Source organism: Passer montanus, unplaced genomic scaffold (genome assembly GCF_014805655.1).
Source record: "Passer montanus isolate IOZ18808 unplaced genomic scaffold, ASM1480565v1 scaffold38, whole genome shotgun sequence".
Classification (NCBI taxonomy): domain Eukaryota; kingdom Metazoa; phylum Chordata; class Aves; order Passeriformes; family Passeridae; genus Passer; species Passer montanus.
The window spans coordinates 8635721-8658729 of NW_024368596.1; the positions used below are offsets into that span (position 1 = coordinate 8635721).

At 46.1% G+C, this 23009-nt stretch overlaps 1 long non-coding RNA gene across 1 annotated transcript; it reads left to right on the plus strand.

Moving 5' to 3' along the window:
* Positions 1–2123: 2123 nt before the first annotated feature.
* Positions 2124–21605, plus strand: LOC120506274. Its single transcript, XR_005628470.1, has 6 exons — positions 2124–2258; positions 2960–3008; positions 7741–7868; positions 9439–9507; positions 12717–12837; positions 21338–21605. It is a non-coding gene; the product is annotated as an uncharacterized LOC120506274 (long non-coding RNA).
* Positions 21606–23009: the final 1404 nt, after the last annotated feature.

Genomic DNA, 23009 nt, shown 5'->3' on the forward strand with positions numbered 1-23009 from the left:
GTTCCTGCAGTTGGAAATACCACTGGGATTTTGGATATTGGAAATCGCATCTCCTCCTGCTGACTGGCATCCTGCTCTGCTGTCCCAAAGCAGGGCTGAGTGTGACCCATTCGAATTTTGTGACTTTATAAAGTGAAAAAGAGCCAAGGCTTTTGATGTAGGCATCTCACACTGTTGCAGTGCTGTGGATTGTTAATAACTACATCTTCACTGACTTTTTTGGAGCAAGATCAGATACCAAGAGCAAAAATTCTCCTAAGAAAAGCGTTCTGAGTGAACTCCAGCCAGTCAGCTCAAACAGAATCCATCCCTGGGTTTTCCCACTGCGCTGGTTCTGGCTAATAAACTGCCTATTCGTTTTAGTTCTGTTTTGTTTTGTTTGCTTTCTTTGCTTATTTGTGACTTCCCTTTGGGGAAAAGAACGAGCAGGCTGGGAAGTGCAGCAGTGCCACCGGAGGCTGTGGGATGGTGCACGTGGTAATGGTCCTTTCAACAGGTTTTTTTTCTCAGACATTCAGCAAAAGTTTGCAGTCCCAGCACAAAATGTGAGAATGATGACTGTATCACAAAGACATTTTCCCAGCGAGGCTGAGCTGTGATATGAAACAAGCTGATTTTCTCATGAGAGGGGAGTAAATCCTTGGAAGTGTTATTTTTCTAAAGTTTTATTTGAAAAGTACTAGCATGACCTTTTCTTGATGTTGCTTTTTCTTTCTCTTTTTTTTCTTTGTAAAAATCCTTGTAGGATTGTGATTAGCAAGATAATGAATACCATCTGCTTTTAATCAATTCCTTCCTTTTCTCCCAAACCCTCCTAGCTTCTAATATTAATGGAAACAGATTTGAATACTGGAATAGACTGCTCTGGAGAGTGCTTGGGTATTTACTAGGTGAAAAGTGAAATTGCACAGGTTTATTTCATGGGGCAGGGCATTTGACAGGTGCAATTTTTCTTCTAGATGTGTTGCATGCCTGTTTTATAAACCAAAATTCATAGTGACACATGAGATTATAATTCTGTATTGGAGGGAAATTTTAAGAAGAGGAGGGTCTGAGCCCAAACTGGAGCTGCTGCCCAAGCTCTTCCAAAGAGATGATGCTTATTTACTGCCACAGTGACACACTGAGGGATAAATGAGGTTGACTGGGAAAGCTGGGAAGCAAAGGATACTTCCTAGGAGGAAAGCAAAGCCCACAGCATTTTGAGTGTAACCTTCTGTTAGTTTTGCAAAATACCTAAATGATATTTCCTAGTGCCTATGCATTCAGATCTCCTTTATATTATTTTATCTTGGAAGCCAAAAAAATTTGAGTTCATTTGATGTTAAGCCTTACCTCAGATCAAACTGATTTTTTCCCCTGGATAGGAATAATTTTGATTTGTGCTTTTCTCTTAGGTTGGAATCAATCATCCTGCTCTGATTTGAATGACCACTCTACCCCTCCAAAGGTTGACATTAACAGGCATTCCTGGGATGTTTTCTTGATTGGGTTCAAGGCATCGTGTGTTCCCATCTGTCCTGCCTGATTACAAACCTGCTCTGCCAGCCAATGTTGGCTGGAAAACCTTTCCTTTCCTGCACTGCTCCAAACTGGGTACTGAGAAGAGGAATTGCTGTTTGTAGCACAGGCTTTTGTGACAAGGTGGTCCTGGCTGGAGGTGCTGGCATTCTGCTGTGCCCTCTGAGGGGATGGATGCACAGAGCAGACAGTGCCAGGGCTCAGGGTGCCAGGAGTGCTCTGTCCCAGAGACCTGTGAACAGACAAGGCAAGAGGTGCTGAGAAAGAGCCGAGTGAGGATGCTCAAGGGCTTGGGATCTGCAACTGTGAGCAGTGCTGGGTGAAGACTCTGGGCCAGCACAGGTGCTGTGTGGATGTGACAGCCTGGTCAGAGAGCAAGAAAAGGAGATAAGTGTTCCCAGAATCAGCTTGAGAGACTTTAGGGATAAACAATGATAGCTTGTTATCATAAACAACCTGCAGGTGTTATTTTTCTTACTCTCTGTTTTTCTCAAAGATTGTTTATAAGAAAGGCGTTTAGTTAATTAGCCAGTCAGGTGAAATGTATTGACTAATTGACCAATCTGGTCTGTCTGTATTGGAGCAGTATAAAAAGAGAGAATCCAAAGCAAAGCAGGAATGCTGTGTAAACCAGCCTTCTGGTGAGGCTGTGTTGTTTCTAACTCAACAGCAACAGTGCTGGGCTGCTTGGGTTATCTGCCCATACAGTTCCTACAGGGAAGTTGGATCACCATGATGTGAGTGGCTTCTGTGGATGTTTTCTCTCCTTTTTTGAGAAAGTTCTTTAACTTTTCACTGAAATCCTGAATAATTATTCTGCTTCGTGCAATACTTGGATTTTGGGGGGCATGGGCCAGTGTATGCCTTTGAGCCTAGACAGTGACAGACCCTCTAATGCCTTAGGAGCATGGCCCTGGATATTTCAAGAGGAATGGGCTTGCTTCCATCACACAGGGTGTTCTGAGTGGTGCTGCTGCTGCAGAGGGATCCTACATGCCTGAGCAAGTGTCTGAATGAAAGCAGGACTTTTTCCACGAGGGAGCATGACGTGTACAGATGCTTTGTCCTCAATCTGGCATGGGTTCAGCTGGAGTGCCACATTTCTGCCAGCTGCTTTCATCTTTGCAGAGCTGTTTGGTGAGAGCAGGGCAGCAGCATGTCCTGAGCACCCACAGTCTTGGGCTCATGAGGTACAGCACAGACAATGCAACCTCTTTTCAGAGGCAGGCTGTAAACATCTTGAAACAAATTTCCAGTGAAGAGTTTTTGACTTCCCCAGCCTCTCCCCTAATCCCTTGTTACTGGAGCTTTTGGGGTGAGACATCTGAAGTCGCACAAGGACACGCATGTAATGCCTCTGATTAACTCACACAATTGCAGGAGCTAAAGCCTGGTGCTACCAAACAAGGCACCCTTGTTCCCTTTTCTCTCTTTACAGGGCCTTGCTGGCGTAACATCTTACATTTCCCCAGGATGTGGAGCCTGAAGTGAGTGCACGTGGGCTGGGATGGAGCCAGGGGGAGTCTGGGGCAGGGATGCAGATATTGCTGGAGTGCTCCTGCAGGTGCCTGGCTGCTCTTCTCCAAAGGGGGAATGCTTTTCTGCATGCTTTGCCATGTCTTGGGGAGCCTTCATGGGCAGGGGGACTGAATGAGCCAAACCTTCCTCCTGGAGCTGTCACTGGGAGTCCAAGGTGATGGAATAGCAGGGAAAATAGAGAATAGCAGTTGATTCTGTTTGCCCCCAAGAACATGTGTATGCTTTGCCTGTTCCTTGGGATTTCTGAGAGTCTGTGGTTATGGTTTGGAGAGGGCACTTTTGGAATACTTCAGGAAAATGCCACTCCCTGGCTTGGTGCTGAAAACATGAATATGGAAGCACTGCATGGTGAAAGGAGGATCAGGAGTGGCAAAAGCTCCACATCTGATCCCTGCATGGAGGATCCTCCCTGGGCTTCCCATTGGCACCCACCTCCTGCCAGCCCTGCAGCCGTGTGAAGGTCAGGCAGAAAGAACAGCTCTTTTTGCAAGGCTGACTTAATGAAAGCAAGGGGTAGGGGGTAGAAGGGAGATAAAATGGCTGTGGTTTGCCAAAATCCCTACATCTGGCACCTACAGAGTGCTGACAGGGGCAGGCAGAGGCAGCAGTGGCTAAGGAAGAGACCCCTTACCCTTAGCAGCTGTTTCACATGCACAGACTTTAAAAGCCTTCCTTGCTGCCCCTCTCTGCTGCAGCAGGGCGGGTGTGGAGCTTGGAGGTTGTTCAAACTCCGCGTTTCTGGCCCCAAAGAGGCTGCTCTGGCTCACGGCGATGTCACCGCGTGGGAATGCGCTTCCCCTGCGCTGGGACATCTCTGGCCAACACCAGATACCCTTCCTTCCTGCCTGCTCCCATGGTGGGGATTATTGCTTTTGGCTTCTCCTGGCTTTGAAAGGCATCCAAAGAGCTCAGCTCTTGCAAGCTGAGAGCAGAGACAGAAAGCCTCTCCCTGCCTCACCTGTTTGTGGTTATTCAGCTCCCTCCCTTCACGCTTTGGCACAATAATGGCCTGAAAGTAAAACAAGAGGCAAGTTCTCCCCCCGGCTCAGAGCACTGAATGAAACCCAGCCAGCAGGGCCTATTGAGACAGCATCGAGACAAATGTCAACTTTAACACAAAGAGGCTTAAATGACTGACACAGAAAGGAATAATCTCGGATCTGTTTTCCAGGCTGCTCCCCAGCATAGTTGTGCTGCAGACGGAGACAATTTTCAGTTCCCCAGGGAGATTGTATAGCCAAAAAAAGATACTTGGTGGTGATATGCTATAAGACTAGGTCATGAGAATGGATGTTTGGAATAATGACAGAATTCATTATAGACAAACTAAATTAACAGAGTGTCTTGAGAAACATATGGGGAGGAAATTGCCACTGAAGCCCTGCAAAGTGCAGCTTTACTTCTCATTGTGCTGGGTTCTCCCAAGGCCTCCATGAAACAGGATGGGGGGTTATAGAAGTCATTTTGTGGCAACTCTCTGAATCTGTTGCCTTTTTGTTTGCAAGATGGCTTTTTGCCTTTGAATCTTATGAAAAAGTAAGAGTAATTAAAGCTCATGAATAATGGCTTTGAAATGAACATACAGCCACCTCTCCCCAGAAGCAAGAAGAAAATAATGTCCTAGTTGGTGTCTTGTTGACCTTGCTCAGAGCTTATGAAGTGGCTGCAGCATGGGGGCTGCACTCAGCCATGCCAGGCACCAAGAGCTCCCTTCCCTTCCCTGCCCCTGCATTTGCCTTACCAGGCACTGAGAGCATCCTCACCTCCCGAGAAGTCACCATTGCAGCTGCCTGTGGCTGCAAAGAGCTGTGATCCCACTGCAGACCCTTTGGGGAATGTGCTCGGGGTCTTGCCAGAGGCTCCACACCCTGGGCTGCCAGAAGGAGCTGAGGAGCTCCCCAGGAGACCCTGAGGGAGATGTGCAGGGTTAAAGAACCCTCGGTCCTTTCATTAGGATAATGAATCCTCGGTCAGTGTCCTCCCCAGGACCTCCACTGCCCAAAGAACTTATAAAAAAATGTAGTTGCTTTTTGCAGTTATCAGTTCAGAGCTGTCTGGTGGCAGCTGGAAGCTCCAGGAAAGGTCCCTGTGTTTGAGCAGTGGCCCCATGGTGCTTTTGGGTGGCAAATTGCTGAGCAGAGCTTGGAGCCAGGGCTGTGGGCTTCCAGCAGGGAAGCAGATCTTGGCTTGGGGCCAGATATCCATGCCCCATGGAAATCTGGAGCACTCGTGTCTCTGAACTGTGTTCCTCTGTAGAAGAGAATGCAGGACTGTACTAAAGAACTTTTAAAGTCAATGAAACAATAAACAACTGGAGTATAACAGGGTAGTGCTTGGTAGAAAAAAATCAGCCTGGAGAAACTCAAGATGAGTGACAGAATAAGAAGAAATATAGGGAGTTTTGCATTTTATATTTGTATTTATCCATACATATGTATGTAACACCTGTATGTACGTGCCTGAGAAGTAATGAGAGAATGTCCCAAAACCAGAGCAGGGTGGCACAGGAAAGGCAGGAGGATGCTCTGCAAGCCAGCACTGGTTAGCCTGGCATAACACCTGTGCTAAGCAATGGCAAATGTGGCCCCAGATTAAATTAGAAAATAATTAAATGAGTGAATTTAATTAATGTGGAACGTTTTGGAAATAGTCTTTTATTCAAAAGAAACCCACTTTTATTCTTTCTCTCCCCAGGATCTCTAAGTCAAGCTGCCAGTGAGGCATGATGTGTTTTGGAAGATGTTTAGCTTAATATTTCAGTATGTTCCAGTGGCAGGACATGGCAAAGAGCTTGAGAACAAGGTAGAGGAATAATCTCTAACAGGAGCTTAATGAGCATCTACTGCAATGGCTTCCCTGGGTCTGGAAGAGAAGAATTGAAGTTTAAAAAAAGTACTATTGGTTTGGTTTTTTTTTGTTGGTGGTTTGGAGTTTTTTGGTGGTGATGGGGTGTTGTTTGGTTAGTGTTTGATTTTGGTTTTAATTTTTCCATGAAAGCCCCCTCAGATTTGGAAGGTTTTGGGGCTTAGTCCACTGGGAATTAATTCCACTGGGAAATAAAATTAAAAATTACCTATCTATCTATATATAGATACACAGATGTAAATATCTCTATGTATATAGAGATATAAATATATAATTTTTTTTTTGGTAAATTGTTGGCACTTAACTGCCCCTGAGCCCCTTTGGGGAAGGCTTTGCCTTCTCCTGGGTGGTTTGAGGAGTGGGGCTGGGGGGATGAGACAATGCACTAACCCCAGGTTTTCTGCCTGTGCTTAAAAGGATTTGCCCTCGCGGCTCGCTCTGATACGGTGTGGAAAAGGAAAGGGACAGGGAAGCTCAGAGGAGCTGACAGGGGCAGAAAAAGGGTGTGAAATTCAAACTATCTGGTGTGTCTCCTTTGATGTGTCACGCAGAGATTGTGCAGGCGCTCAGACGGGAAGGGGTTAATGCGTTTCTCAGTAACCATTGAAATGGGGGCTGTTATGGTCCATTTAGGCAATGATCTGTTACAATATCAATGGCATTTTCGATGGCAGTGTCTCCTATTCTTCTATTGAAATCACAATAGCTTTGGAAGTTCACGGCCATGGCAGTCTCAGGGACAGATTTCTGTTCATTTTTCTTTGTTGTGAAGATTTTTTCTTTTTTTTTTTTAAGAAGTAAATTAACTCACACAAATGCGAAAGAAGCTTCAAGTGTGTGACCTTTAGACAAAAGCCTCAGATTTGTCATTCTCTCTCCTTAACTTATGCTGTGCTCTCAGCAATGCCTCGATACAATATCTAGCCCAGCTTGGGCTACCTGGCCACAAATAGCTGGGCAAGGCTGGAGTGACAACGTGAAATCTCCATTTCTATGCTGTTGTCAGCTTCTAACACTTAGGGGAAGACGTCAAAGTTGGGGAGAGGTTTTAGCTGCCTGCCTGCCATGCATTTAGATATAAAGGGAGCCTCCTGTCTTGGCCCCTCTGCTTCTTTAGAAACCAGGGGCTAATGCAGTCCCCAGGACTGTCTGCAGAGGTTACTCGCCCAGCCTTCACTTTGATGATTGATGACAGTGGAGAAGCTAATGATATTTTATACACCTGTCAAAAAAATTCCTTGCCCTGGGCAAGGCAAGGCTCGCATGGCAGAATTTTAACTCCGCTCTTTTGACAAAAATGCAGTTATCCCATTTTCCCTAATATATTATCTCAAAGGGAAAAGTGCTGTCCTGCCGAGCCTGCTGCTCTGGGGTGCTGGCCAGGGGAATCTCTCCCACCTACAAAGTGCCTTGAACTTTGAACGTGCATTGGGAGCATGAAACAGGCATTGCAAGGGCATTCCCAGGGTGTCCCAGTGATTCTGCCCCTCAGTGCCCAGGAAAGGAAAAATCCCCAGGGCCAGGGGGTGTTTTGAAATATCTTCCCCAAAAAAGGCAAAATATCTTTAGATCAAGAGCACCCCCTTCCCAATAGCCACTTCTGTCTTAAATGTAGTGAGCCCCATCAGACAATGTTCTGGTGATTTGGTTTTACTCTATTTGTATTTCTTGATTCCATGTTATTACTCTCTTCCTTGCTAAGGAGCAAACTAAATATTACCTGTTCCTCAACTGCCTCTCTAGAGGGCTCATCCTAGGCCAAGTAAGCTCTATGTAATTGTTAGAAAGACTGTTATTTTCCCTGCTTCCTCTTAGGAAGAGCTGGCTGTGAAGCTGTGTCCAGCTGCACCAGGCAAGACACCCCATCTGATTCTTTCTCGTGGTTCAAAGAGGGTAAAATAAGTTGGAAATTAGTCCAGCAAAGTCATGGAAGCTGTGAAGAGGTAGGTTTTTTTGTGCATTATCAGCAGATTGCCCTGCTAGATGTTGATCAGTGCTACATCACAAGGCAGAGTTGGCTCCAGAGCCAACTTTTGCTGCAGCTCCCTGGGCTGCAGGCAGGCTGGGGGGGGACCACCAGAAATGGGGCTACTCAAGGTGCACTGGGCAAAATGCTGCCTGCTGGGGAGGGACAGAGGGAGCTGCTCCCGTGGTTGTCAGTGAGGATCTCCCTGCACCCTCATTGCCATTTCCCCTCAGAAGTGGCAGCAGCCTGCTCAGGGTCCCGTTGTATTTGCCCTGGATGATCCCATGGCAGTGCACTCCTGGCTTTTCTTGGCACCTACTCCCGAGCCTTTAGTCATCCACAACTTTGGCAAAACGTTTCCTCAAGGAGACAATTGATAAAGTGGATGAAAAGGGATCTAAATGCCTAGACAAGCTCAGGCTCTGAAAAGCTGGATTCCCACACCACGGCTTAAAGTACAGAGGTAAGAAAAGAAAACAATTCCTGGTAATGCCAGGGCAGCTAGAGCTGCTCAGATGGGATGCCAACTGCTGTCAACATCTGAACTAATCTGAAGTACCATTAAAATGAATAACAAAGAAATCCATGGCACAACAATGATCTTCTTGCAACCTATTTCTGACTTTGCTATGGGGTGCTGCTGTGGTCCTGTGGGCACGAGGGGCCCCTCATCAGGCAGAGAGCAAGACCTGAAGGTCCAGAACACCTCTGTGCTTGGGCAGGGGGGCTTCTCCTCTCCCCAGGATGACATTTTAAGCTATGCAGGGCAAAGCAGAGCTGCAACCTGGTCCTGGTGTGACAAGGGATCCAAAGGAGTTCGGGTACTGCAAGGAAATGGAGCTGAGGTGTCCTTTGGTTGATGTGAGAGGGAAAGGCAGGAGCCAGTGCCACCCTGTCCTGCTGCCAGGGCTGTGTGTGTGCTGGGTTACTGCACTAGAGAGGCTTCCAGGTGCAGGAAAGTCCTTCAGGTGACTTTGCAATATATACCTCTGCAGCAATTTTGATTAGAGTGACAGGTGAAATTGAGGGCTTAGGTGAGGTTTGAATATTACCTTTTTTATTTTAACTTGGCTTTTTTTTCTTTTTTTTTTAATTAGAAAACGTGACTGTCACTTTGAGTTCAGGGTCTGCTTACAAGGACTTACCTCTATTTCACAGCAAGAAATTTGTCTTGACAGTAATCAATGCAGGTTATAAAAGAAGAGAAAAAAAGAGAAACTTCAAGCATTTGCAATGTGAAGACTCCAATACGCTGTAATTTCAGCTCCTTCTCTTTCACCTCCACGGAGAATACAAAAAAACCCTGTTCTTTTTGATATCTCCAGTGCAATTATGGAGAGAGAAATGAAACTTATGGAAATGCAAGTTGGTGTGTCTTAGGGATGCCAGGCTTTGAGCACAGAGCCTCTACAGAAAACATGCCAGTTTCCTCTTTTGAAAGTCTCACTTGGCTTTTTAAGATTCTGCCCTGGGGTGATAATTGCCTGTTGCTGTTATTGCCCCCTGTAAAGTCACAATGCCGTGATTTATTCTCGCTGTTTCCATAGGAAATGTTGACATTTCAGCAGAAACTTCAAAATGCAGCTGCTTTGCTTCAGAGGAGCAGCCACAACGCGGTAGGCACGAAGGAGCTTGGGCATGTCCTCACCTCTTGCTGGGAATCCCCACGAGCACAGCGCTGGGGTTGGTGAAAGAGCTCACTTTGGTTTGCACAAGTTCAGTTTTCCAGCAGGAAACTCCCATTTATTTCCCCACAGAAGGCAGAGCTGCAGTACTGCCTCACCAGGGGCTGCTCACCAGGCCTTTTGAGCACCTCCATCCTGGCCCCTGGAAGTCCCCTGCAGGTCCTGCTGGACACCACCAACCTTCAATGAAAAGCACTGTGAGGTGGATGCTACCTTTTTTTTAATGACTTCGTCATGGCTGTGATATTTTTAATGCGTTTTCCAGTGGGATGGGATTTTGGAACATTACTCATCACCTGTGGAAAGGGTGTTGGGTGGAAAGTGAATGGCTGAGCAAGTGATTCCCACAGCCCTGGGCAGAGTCGCTGGAATTCCGGATGGATTTGCAGGCTGTGGGCTTGCCCGAGCTATGACTTGGCGTTGCCACTAAGTGGCAGCCGAGTAAAAAACATGGTGAAATGAAACTTTCCCGAATAAATGTCAATGCAAGGGGCAGAAGCAGAAAGGAAAATTTCTAAGCTGGCGTTCCTCAGCTCGGCAGTGCCCTGCTGTTTATCCTAGGAAATTAAACCTTGGGAGGAGAGAGCGATACAGATAATGTAGGAATGCACACGGGAAGCTGAGTGTGCAGGAGAGCTGTTCCTCTGCTCCCACCACTAAGTGGCAGCCGAGTAAAAAACATGGTGAAATGAAACTTTCCCGAATAAATGTCAATGCAAGGGGCAGAAGCAGAAAGGAAAATTTCTAAGCTGGCGTTCCTCAGCTCGGCAGTGCCCTGCTGTTTATCCTAGGAAATTAAACCTTGGGAGGAGAGAGCGATACAGATAATGTAGGAATGCACACGGGAAGCTGAGTGTGCAGGAGACCCTGACTGTGCAGAGGGATGCACTGGGAGCAGAGGAACAGCTCAGCCCACTTCCACCTCCTGATTTGGCCAGCGTGATACTGAACACTTACAGAAATCACCCAGAAAAGGGTTGGGGCATCAATAAGTGGCGTAAAGGTGTGCAGGGAGGGGGTAAAAGCAGGGAATCAGGCTGGTAGAGCTCCCTACCCCCAGTTTGCACAAACGATGCCATCCACAGGCCAAACTGAGCTTCCCCACGCAGCCAGCCCCTGGGCAACGTTTGGCTCTGATGCATTATTAACCATTTTAATTTTTAAGTGGTTTGAAAGATGCTCAGGTAAAGCCTCCTGAAAGCAAGGCAGAACTAGGTCAGACACGGAGTGCGTTGGCTTTAATTAGCACCCGTGCAGATTTTTTAACCTTTTGTGAAATTCAGGACCTTTGGTACCTCCACTGCTCTGCTCTGGAGCCAAAGCAGAGATGACCTCTTCAGGGAGAAACAGTAATTGGAAGTGTCAGTTATCTGAAACTTTTATCCGAAAAGACAGGATCCTGGGCACTGTGCCAAGGTTCTTACATTTCGAATATTTTACAATATTTGAAGAAAGTAGCATGCATGGCATAAATTTTAATGTTCAAAGGACTCCTGAGATAACTTTTTTTTCTCCAAGCGTAAAGCAAATAGTAGAAAGGGAAGATAACTATCACAAAGTCATCTAAAAATGCCAGGGGGCTTCTGTCTCAGACACCAACAAAATCTGATGCTGTCGATCTGCTGAATTTCAACCAAGGCCAGCCCAGAGCCAGGGCTGCAAGTGCTCATTCTGCATATGGTTTTTCTGCTCCACACTTAATTTGTGCTTAAGTCGTGCAACATCAATCTTGGAGTCAGGGAGGCAGCTCCCAGCCTCCCCCAAAGTGAGGGCCCTGGAGATGCTGCACTGCAGCTGGCAGCAGTGTGGGTGGATGAGCTCTGGGATACAGCAATGCTGTCCCATGGTGAGCCACAGCAATGAACCCAAATAGGTGTGGGGTGGGCCAGGGTCTCCCCTTACACAGGATTTCCTCAGCTTTCCTCACCTGATGTGCTTTCTCCCCTTCCCAGAGCATCTTTGTGTTGGAAGTCCCCTGGGGAGGTGGTAGCACCAGCCCTACCTCATTTTGACCTGTGCTAGCCTAGAGCCTTTCTGGGGCTTGGTTTTCCTCTCTTATTCCCTGCACAGGGCTGAGCTCACTCCCTTGGATGTCCTACCACCTGCAGGTGCTGGTACACAGGATACACTTTTAGCAGGAGGGAACCCTCTGCTCTGTGCTTGCTGGTGGATCTGAAACACTCTTTGTGGGGTCAGTACCCACCCAGTGGCCTCTGTCACCCCTTCCTCCCCTTCTCACCACCCCTGCACCTTGTTACACATGGGGTGACATCCTGGCAGGGCTTTGCCCCAGTGTGACCTAATTACTACCAGCAGCCCCAAAGGGGATAGGGTTTTCAGATTCTACCCAGGCTGCTGTCTTTTTTTCAAAGTCTTTTTCACTTTTTTCAAGTGGCCATGTTTTCCCCTTTGAGCCCACCCATTTCCAATGCCACCTTTGGAGAGGAAAGGGGGAAAAAATAAAGAAGTGCAAGACAAAATCTTGGCTGAATGTGCAAGATGTGCCCAGGCGTGTGGGCCAGGCTTCCCCGGGGGGGATAAGGAAGCTGGGAGAGATTTGGAATGCTGTTTTCTCCAGAAGCTGAATGTTTCCAGCACAAACTTGTGCTGCTTCCAGCCTGCCTGGGAGCTGCAGTGGGACAGCCCTGGCAGGGCACTGGGATGGGCTGCAGCACGTCCAGGTGCACTGGGAGGTCCCTGCTGCCACCCTGGGGCTGGCTCCGTGGAGGTCCCTGGGTGTGAGGTGGTTTGTAGGGCCATAAGCCCGGGCTCAAAGTGCTGGCAGGGTTCTGTGGAGCATTATCTGTGCTGTGCAGATGCTGCAGCGTGGTCAGAGCCAAGCACGGGGTGAGGGCAGCGTGCTGCTGGCAGGGGACTCCTCGCAGTGCTGCTGGACAGCCCGTCCTGTCCTGCCAAAATGCCTCCCTCTGGAGCTGCTTTTCTCAAAACCTGGCATGTTTTCTTTACAGAGCACCAGGGCCCATTCCAGGTGGTGATCCTGAGCCCCTCTGCTTCCCTCAGGGCTTTCCCCCTCACCAGCAGTCTAAGTTTGCAGCAGCTTTTCCTCTTTTTGAGCAGAAACACTGTAGACCAGACTAATCTATTTATTTATTTTCACTTCTTTGCATGTGCTGATCCAGACTCAGGTTTCCTCTGCAGTTCAGCTCAGCCTCCTGCCTGGATTCAGTCAGATGCTGTGTCCTGCTCCTCCTCACTGAACAGGCAGTGGTGGCTCTGCCCAAACAACCTGAAGGCACCCAGGTAAGCACCGAGCTAGAGTTGTTTGGGATGTGCTTTTGAGTGGATGGCATCTCACTTCTGACCAGTTGTACACCCAGGATTTAGAGAGGAGACTGGAGCTGTCTCAGGGTAGATTGTCTCCAGCCTGTGCCATCTCCTTTGTCTCCATTTCTCTCATGAGCACACCCCAGAAGTAGTGTGCTGTCCTCAGGCTCTTCTCCTGCACTGTCAGGTTCCCCTTTATTTGCTGAATGTGTTCATTTCCTTGGAAATCAAATGCTTGGCAAGTAACAATTTAGCCCATGTTTGAATTTCCTCTGTTTCCCTCCTGGTGACTCTGTCACTGGTTGCAAAATCAGATTATCAAATGCTTTCTCCTTAACCAACAGTAGAAATTAGTTACATATGAGTGAAAAGAAAAAAACCTCTATTCCAAGGGTGACACAATAAATTTTTGGCTGTTTTAACCTTGTCAGTGAAGTACCAAATGGATTGGCTGTTGGAAAGCCTATGGCACTATTCTCTGCTTCTAAGCACAGAAGGGAAAATTGCTTTCCACTCTTAAATCTGCAACTTCTGCCTTTTGTGTGATGGTGAACAGAAATATTGCCAGATCATCTTTAAACTCAGAGGTATTAAGGACTGTTTTTCCCAAGAGAGGAAGAGATGTCTAAGTTTAGATGTGTGATTGCCCCATTATCTTCAAAGGCAGGGAGCTGTAGCTGGAAGTTAGGCATATCCTGAGGTCCCTCTCTGAAACAGAGCCTGACAAGAGAAGGAATATGAGGAGCTCAAATTTGCTGTTACCAGTGCTGAGACTTTTCTGTAAGCAGCTGGGGACGTGGGTGCACACAGGGGCTGCTGCTGTGGCCCTTTTCCAGGCACAAGCTTGGGGGCACTTGCCATGAACAGAGGGTAAATACACAGGCTCAGATTCTCCAACTGAAGATTTTGAGGTGTTTTGACCATACTAGTTCTGCATTGATGTGTGTCCAAGAAAGTCTGGCCTTGAAAACTTCCAGGAAAGAACAACCTACTGACCTTTTTTTTTTTTTTAATTGAAGTATCAGTTTAGTTTTGTACTGTAATATTTATTTTCAGTTCATGTCTCCTGGCTAAATGGCACCAAATGTTGGGCTGCTGGTTCATGCAGTTGGATTGATTTATTTGGGGTTGCAGTGGTCTCATTAATAGTAAGGTTTGTCTCCTCTGTTAATACTCAGGGTTAATTTTTGTGCAGGAGACAATAATGGGGCAATGTTGATAGGGAAGAATGACTTCTATAAAGACAAACATCAGAGAACTCTCAGATCACACCAGCTGGCAGCAAGAGCTGATCCATCACATCAGGCAGAGCATTCCCTTGCTGAGGAAGGTCTGTGTTACCACAGCTCCTTTTGCCACACACGTGCTCAGAGTTTGGCGCCCAGAGATGCGAGTAGGTTGAAGAATAGTGAATATTCCCCTGTATATAATGGTGCAACAGCACAAGGCCAGGCAGCTGCTGTCCAGCAAGAGACATTTAAACACGAATGCCATAATGGGTACCTGATCTCCAGCTGGTCTCCTCCTCCCTCAAGAGTGCATAAACATACCCATGGTTTGGGTACAGCTGGGTCCCAAGGCCAGCTCTAACCCACCTGGCCTCTCACCTTGCTCATGTACCCCCGTGTTGCAGGATGGGCAGTAGGGACAGGAATGCACATTTTTGGGAGTGCCATTTTGGGCAGCTATGGGTAAGATTTAGTGTAGGGTATTACTTTGTAATTCATGGCTTTAGAACCAGTTCAATTAACAGAGGTTTGCTACTGGAAGCTTTTAAAGTGGAGGATGCAGATGCACTGCTTATGCTGCTCCCACATGGCTTTATTTTTGCTTTTGCAAGTTGGATTTACAGATTTCCTTTCTCATTAAAAGTGGTGGCAATATTAAGCCTGGGAATCCTTGATGGATTTCAGATTGAATATCGTGAGTCTTGTATTAATGCAGGCTAGCTGCAAATAAATGAGGAAACCCATTAAGCATGTGGTGTGCCTCATAAATATTCCATAACACAAAAGTGTTAATGTAATGATGAGAAGGGAAAAAACAAAGGTGTAGGAGTCAGGAAATGCCAGGCACTGAAAGACCACTGTGATCCTCTCTAAGTTCTGCATTAACAGCCCTTTAGAGGATGAGGGCCATACTGGACCCCTCATGGAGCAGTGCATGTTTGATTTTCTTTTTTCTAGTGAAATTTTGGAATCTCATGCAATTTTTTTTTTTTTTTTTGGTAACAGGCCAAGTTTGAATGAGACAGTAAAACACTGAAAACCAAGTCCTTGCCATGTAAACAGGGATGGCTTTAGTGAAGCTGTGCTCACTTACTGACCATGTGCTTGTCCTTTGCTGCACAATTGGGTAATTGAAGCTCAAATATCGAGCCTGCATGAGTTTTGCACTGTGCTCTGCAACCACAAAAAATACACAGGAGCTCTGGTGTAACACAACAAAGTCTGTGCCTTGTGTTTATGTAGAGACCATTCCAAAGTGCAGGTGATTATGAGACTTTACATTAGAAATCAATCCAATGCATCTGCCTTGGAGTCTGAAAACACTGAACTGAGCATGGGGAGCGTTCAGAGCAAACACAGAGAAGTGCAGCGTGTCACTGAGGTGTGGATCCTCTGCCAGCCACAGAGACAAATGTTCTGGCTGGGTTTTAATAGGAGCATCCATTACTGGTGCAGTGATGCACGCTGAGCAAAGACAGCCCAGCAAACCTGCACCCCGAGAGCCCTGCAGTGCCCAGGCACAGCTGTGTGGCTCAGCCTGCAAACCTCCCCCTGGCCAGCCTCCCCTGCTCCCTGCTCTGCCTGGCAGCAGCCATGCTGTGCTCTCCACCCTGTGCACCAGGGGATTTTCTTCTGGATAGTGCATAGTGAGCTCTTTTCCAGCTGTTCTCCTGACTGGATTGTTCTAGGGAGGAGGTTGGCTCCTGGTGCCCACCCTCTCTCTTCTGTACAGTTTTGTAACCTGCACTGGCACCTTGCTGCTCCTGGCAGCTCCCTGCTACAGCACTCACTGTTAGCAAGGCAAGGAGGCATTTGTGGTCATTTCCAAAATCTGAAATGAGGAGGTGCAGCCAGACCTTTGGCAAGCAGCTCCTGCCTGTTGAGATGCTTCTCAAGCTGGCAAGCACCACACAGAGGAGAATTTGGTCAGTCACGGGGGGCTGGTGGAACAGAGGGAGTGTCTGGCTGTGGGACACACAGTTTTATCAGGTTTCTTCTGCTCCTGGCTCTGGGCTGGGGTATGCAGGTGTCACTTGAAGCATTCCCAAGTGCCCCAGCAGGAATGATGCTTAATCCCAGGCAGAGGTCATAGAATTCTAGAATCATAGAATGAGTTTGGGCTGGAGAGGGCTTTAAAGATCACCTGCTCCCAACCTCCCTGCCATGGGCAGGGGACACCTCTCTGAACACCTGGGCAGGGTGCTGTGGATTTTTGCAGGCAGCAATTGGGCTTTTAGAGAGGAGTAGGGCACTCTCCTGCTTGCTCCAGGAATATTTTCAGTTTTGTTTCGGATCCAAGCTGATGGATGGGTGTCTCTTTAGAACCAGGTGTCTGGAGTGCCAACTTGGCTGAATGAACTTCTGACATCAGGTTGGTTGGAGGAGGCCATGAAAGATCATGTCATGTTATGCTATAGATGATCTGAGACCCAAAATCATCTAAAAGCAATCCTGTGATACCTTAACATACCTTAGCATTAGATTGGCTCAATTTTAGGCCTGGTGGTGTGGTTTTCTGCCAAATGGGAGTTGTTTATCAAACTCCAGTGGAATGGGGTCTTGTTTTGGAGCTTTTGTCAGGGACAGAGCTGTAAGAGGAAAAGTCCCTGGCATGGGGGCAGGGGGAGATACCTGTGCCTTAAAGCACTCTTCAGACACAACACAGTGGAAGAGGAGAGCCCATCCTCAGTGCTCCTTCCCACTGTATGAAACTGCAGCACAGTTTTTTCTGTGTATCAGGCTTGCAGAGGCAGCCAAAATATCAGGAGTCTGCAAACCTCATCGTATTTTGTAAAATTCAGCTGTCAGATGAGAAGAGTTCTGTCTCTCTGAGTCAACAAGGCACAGTTTTGAATATCCAGGAAAAATCCCAAGGAAGGAAGGTGTTTACCCTGCTCTCTATATGTTAAATGTGCCTTATGGCTCTGAAGGTGCCTGTGCTGAGATGAGCTGGCTCTCTTGGCCTATCTCAGCACTCCTGGGCACCCTGGTGGAGCTGTGGGGATGTTTGCTGAGGGTCTGGTGTGCTCAGCATCAGGATCTGTTGGAATATAAGTCTGATTAGAGGGGGAGCCAAGGGGCTGTAAGTGATAACATCCAGTTGTGGTCTGACTCTGCCTGGACAGGCTGCCCACACAGAGTTTGATGGATGTTGGCTCTCGTGTACGAGGCAGGCACGTGACATTTACCCTGCCCTTGCAGGGCAGAGACCTGTGCAGGAGATGTCATTGAATTAGGGCAGAAGCAGGTGGCCTTTCAGTCACTTACACAGCAGAGATGCCACCTTGATCCTGTAGCTTTTTTCTCCAATAAATATTTATTTCTGTCCACAAAGCAAGCAAAACCAGGCTTCCCCTGCTTTTCCCTTTGTTGCTGCCCCTCTGTGGCTTTTGAAAGCGCTCCTGCTTGCTGGATTTGGGGCATTGTAGTTTTCAAATGTCTCAAGGCTATTGAGCACCAAGGGATGAAAGATGACCTTTCCCTTGGGGCTGCTCATCCCAGAGCACCCCGTCCTTTGCTGAGGTGTACAAGGCTCCAAGTGCTGTGTCTCTTTTGTGCCTGGGATTGTGTGAGGGGCAGGAGGGCAGTGCTGCCCTGGCAGCAGTGGCAGAGCAGCAGGAGGGGGAGCTGCTTTATGAGGCTCTTTGAGCCCTGCCTGTGACACCAGCCAGTTTCTGCTCATTCCCAAGGTGTCTTAGAGAGTGTAAAGAAATTCTGTACAGAGAGATAAAATGGTCAGATGTCCTGCACTCTGGACTGAAACACAGCTTCAGTACAGAGCTAACAAAAAGCTGTGCAGTGTGATGGATAGCTATGATACATGAAATGTGACAGGTTTCTTTGGCAATAACATTAGAAATCCTTGCTTTATTGGTATGAAACAAAAGAAAAAATATAAATCCATCTATTGCAGAGTTTTCCAACAAAAAAGTCAGTAGAGCTTTTGCCATATGTTCTATTTCTACATAACTGACACTTCCTTTCCCAGAAGCTTTTGTGTCTTGGTCTTCATTCTGTGCCCAGAATCTGTGTGGAAATCTCATCAGATGTTGCATCAAAGTAACTCCGTAGTAGAGGAACAGCAAGGTTAAAACAGGGAAAAGTAACAATGGTTTGATAATTTTGCAGAGTGGAAGCTGCTAATTTGTGGTAGATCAATTATCAAAGTGTCAGGAATGGGGATGCTCCTGTCCAGTTTGCTAAAAACCAGCCAATGTCCAGGCTCATCATGTTTGTCTCTCTCTGAGCCATTTAGATTCCTTCTCTTAAAGGACGTTTTTCCAAATGACACTGTTTAACTAATGCAGAATTCCTATGTCTGAAGGACAGTCTGTGATCCAGTCCATTGACTCCTGATTTCATTTAAACTGCAATTCATTATTTTGTTCCTGTGCTCATTCAAGAACCCATTGTTCATTACTCTTTCATCACTCTATGATTGGAACAATTTGTATCTGTCGTTCTTACATTGGCCAGATAATGAAATAATCATTTGTGCATCTACACTGTGTTTTACATTTATTTTTCACAGTGTAATTCACTTTGTAGGGTCATTTTATCATTCTGGAACAAACTGTGATTTTGTTTAAGCATTTGCTAGTTGGTAACAGTCTGGAACTGACAACATCAGGAAGTATGTTGGGGCACTGCTGTCCACAGAAAAAAGTGGTAAAATTATTGCTGATCCTCCAGCTAACAAAACCAGCCCACCTTCTAGGAGGAAGGATTCTGATGTCCAAAGTACACTGGTTTTACTGAGCTGAGTCCTGCACTGTTTCCCAGGGTTTGGGTCAGCCTTTCAGAGAGAGATAATAATAAGGGGTAAGATTACCTTAATAAAATTGAAACTAGATGATAATGCACCCAGAACACAATTATGGTGCTATTCAAATGAGCTCCCACACTCAAGGAGGTCAGCAAGGTTATGATTTCTAGAGGGGTCAAGAGATTACGAGAATAAACTAATTATTCTGACATCAAATAGATAGAAAGGAGACTGCTGATTGGTTAATTCATTTTTCTTCTGTGAATCTATTTCTGTTCAATTAATTAAAATGACACATATGTTATACTCTCCAAATATCACCCACATTATTATGTAAAGGTTGAGTTAGTCATTACATTGGAAAAGGTCAGGGCTTGAATTTAATGCTGGAGGGAGATACTTTCTTCCATTTACTCGTCATCATTACCATCCAGTTCCTGCTTGGCTGTGGTTTTCAATGAACTTCCTCATCCTAGGAATCACTCCCATTTCAAGTTTCTTGGAAAGGTGATGGTCTTGGTGCTTCTGCTTAATGGGTGTATGGGGCTGGGTCTTCTAGGGACTCTTCTGTCTTCATGGGCTCTTCCTGCAGGGAAAATCAAACCTTCTACAACTGGAGAAGGTCAGATGGATATTTACAGGCCTTGTAAAACAGCCACAGAATATTCCAGGTTACTATCACATAAATAGTTTAAACATTTGTTTGTGCTGTTTGGAGCAGGAGTGACTGAGGGGAACATGTGGCCATGGGATTTGCCAGAGTCTGTAAACATAAATCTGTGGCTGCATTTATAATTTTAATGCCTTATGTGATACATTTGACTCTAATTTTAATGGTCTAGAAATTTTTTTTTTGTAAATATATTCTTCTTAGTTATGCTCCATTAACTGGTGTTTAGTTAACGTGCATGTAGACTGTATCAGCCCTTCTCAAAGAACAAGATGGGGAAGAAATGCTCTAAGACACAAGCTGGCATCAGATCTAGCTGGAGAGAGAAAATATCAGCAGAAACAAACTGTGGCAGGATGTTAAAAAATCACCTGCTTCTTAGGGGAGATACAACTGGGTAACGATCCATGAGCATTTTGGATTCTGTCTCTTCCACTCAAATTTATGAGCAGCTGTCAGGGCCGCTCGCTCCACGAGGGGGATTGCTCCTTGCCAAACCATAATGAGCAGATTATGGGTGCCACTAGAAAAAGTGTGGGACTCTCTGAGAGATTGCAGTGCATCATATTAGCTTCTCTCCGATGTTAGCAATTCCCCATCATATTGTACTACCAATCACTGTCCCTAATATACCATGAAATTCAGATGTATAATGCAGTGTACAACTCAACCTCTCATTGCAAAGGTTTGTTACCCATAATCCTGCATGAGCCATTAGCAATGTCACTGAACAGAGTAAAACTCATTCGCTTCTTACAGGGCTTCCCCTGCTGGCAAATATCTGACATATTACACGTGGGCACAATGCTTGATCCTCCTGGGAGTTTTGATTGTGGCTGTGTGGAATGTGGGCCTCTTTAATGGGCAATCCACCATCCCCAGTCTACAGCCCTGCTGGATGGCTGAGCAGCTGGGTACTCTCATAAAGCACCTATTTGCTTTTCTTTAAATTATTTATCATTTGAAATGTTGTTTATGGTGTTTTAAAGGCAATATCATGCTAAAAGGTAAAAACATACCAAAAATGAAAGAACTGAAGAGTGGGGTTAAAATTTGGGAAAGAACTTTGGGTTTTAGACTTGGTCTCACTTGCAAAATGTTTGTGGCCCAAGTTTGGGGATGAGGGTAAGCACCCAGGTCCCTCAGGAGCCAGCAGCACAGGGCCAGGAGTGAAGCCCAGCACCATCCATCCAGAAATGAGGCACAGATGAAACTCAGCTGTCACTGGGAAAGCTCTCTCAGTTTTAATTGCAGGGAGAATCTCTCAAGCAGGCTCAGCAGAAGGTTTCACAAGGAAAGGGGCTGCTTCCTCTTCCAGGGAGAAAGGAGTGATTCTAAGGAGCCTCAACCTACTTGTTGGGCTGTGATGTTCCACAGATTTTTATTGACCTTCACCATGGGGATGTTGGGTGAATTTTTCTATCTGGGGAGGTCATCTTGAGCTGTTACCCTGAGTGAGGTGCCCCTTCCAGCCATGCATTTGCAGTTTTGACAGCAAACCATGGGCTATAGGGCAGGGCTGTGGTTGACACTGAGCTGCAGACGATAATTTTGAGAGTGTAGTTTTGTGGTAAATTTTCACTTAGCTTCCACTTCCTCATTTTGCTTATGTGAAAGTGAAATGGGACGGTGTCACAAGCCTTCCTGAGCCAAGATGTATCACATCCACCGCTCCCCTTTGCCTCTGTGCTAATTATCTTGACAAATTGGCTTGCCGTGATTTACTTGGAAATTCTGCTGGTCGCTTCCCACCCTCTTATTGTCAGATTGCACACGTAATGCTTGCTTGTTTTACCTGGTCTTTTTTTGCAGGCAATGCTTTGTCCAGAGGGTCTGTGCCTCCTGCAGCCGTGGGGCATCATCCTGCACAGAAATTCAGAGAATGGTGCTCCTGGGTGGACTTGAGAGCCTGCTCCTGTCCCAGCAGGTTAGAGCTGACAGTGCAGGAGATTGTGCTCTGGCTCTGGAGTCTGCTGAATGCCAAGGTTGTGCTTCCCTCTGGTTCACCTTGTACCACAGCCCAGATGAAAAGTCTGGACATGTCACTCCCCTCCTGACCTCTAGATTAGAAACACATTAATAGGTTGCCTATTTGTTCAGTTTCTTGTTTAAATTAAGTAATTATTTTTACACAATTTATTTTTAGTAACATGTAACATTTCTCTCAAATGGTTTTTTTTGTTTTTTTTTTCCCCACTGTTCTTGCATCAAGACCAAGGTCAGGTCAAGAGCTTTTTGGCTGGGAGGACATTCTGTTCAAGAAGGCACTCTGACACGTTGATGCTGCAGCATTTGAGGCTTTTACAGAGAAAACACATTTAAATGGCAGGTGAAATACTGCAGGCTGAGTGGCAGCAGGGATGCAAGATCACCCATCAAGGCATGGCTGAATTCTAATTTATTTCTTAATTTTGCCTGAGCTGGACTATGTGGAGGTGAGGCTGCAGCTCCAATTCCAGCTCTCACAGCTAACAAGGTGCTTTGTGGGCTCTCCCAGCAATGGTGTGACAGGCCCAGTATTGCCAGTTCAGGTATTTACTCTGCCATTCCCAATTTATTTCATGTATTCTCTGCAATCTCCACATTATCTAATGTTGTGATGGTGATTAATCTATTTCTGTTCCTGAAAGGATGCAAAAGAGGGACATTAGAGCCAGCACAGCTCTGTTAAACACCTTGTTGTCGGGACATACCTGAACTCCAGTCTGGTTTTTAAACACAACTTGCTAAAAAATCTCTTTAAGGGAGTACACAATTATTAGGGGTGATGCTCGTGACAGTAACACACATGTCATTTTAGATGTTCCCCTAAATGACCTGGCTGAGTGGTGGTTTATGACCTGATTTGCACACCAATAGTTTTGCCTGTGCAATAACCAGGCAGCCAGACTCAAAGTGTAATTAAAAATGAGGTCCAAGCTGTTACCAGTTTAAATCACTGTAAAGACATACCAACCTGGGAATGATAAACCATCAGTGACACTATCAGTAACTTACAGTAAATTAACTTTTGCAGCTTGGCCTGGGCTGAGTGTCACAGAGCAGGAATGTTTTATCTGGCAGAGGCTTTGATCACACCTCTGGATGCTGTGTGATATGGAGGATAGCCAGAAACTTTCTGCAAAACAATTTCTCATCAGAAAATATTAGTTTATCTGGCCCACAACTTTTGGCAGGGAATTTGAGCTCCAGCAAAGGTTAAGGCATTCACCAGCCATGTTTGTTATCTAAACTTCATTTTCTGAAGCAAAAGTGAGTGCTCAGATTTCTGAGACCCAGGCTACACTGTCTGACTCTCTCTCAATCCCCTATTCTTCAAAATTCAATTTTGACACTTTTGAAGTTTTGAATCTATTTCTGGCCACCTCTGCCAGTGTATCCCTGCTTGGTGTTTAAATGGCAGGAGAGATAGCAAAGAAGCCTTCCCTTCAAATCCCAGTTCAGCTCAGCACTTCTGTAAATTTGAGAATTTCCATAAAAACGT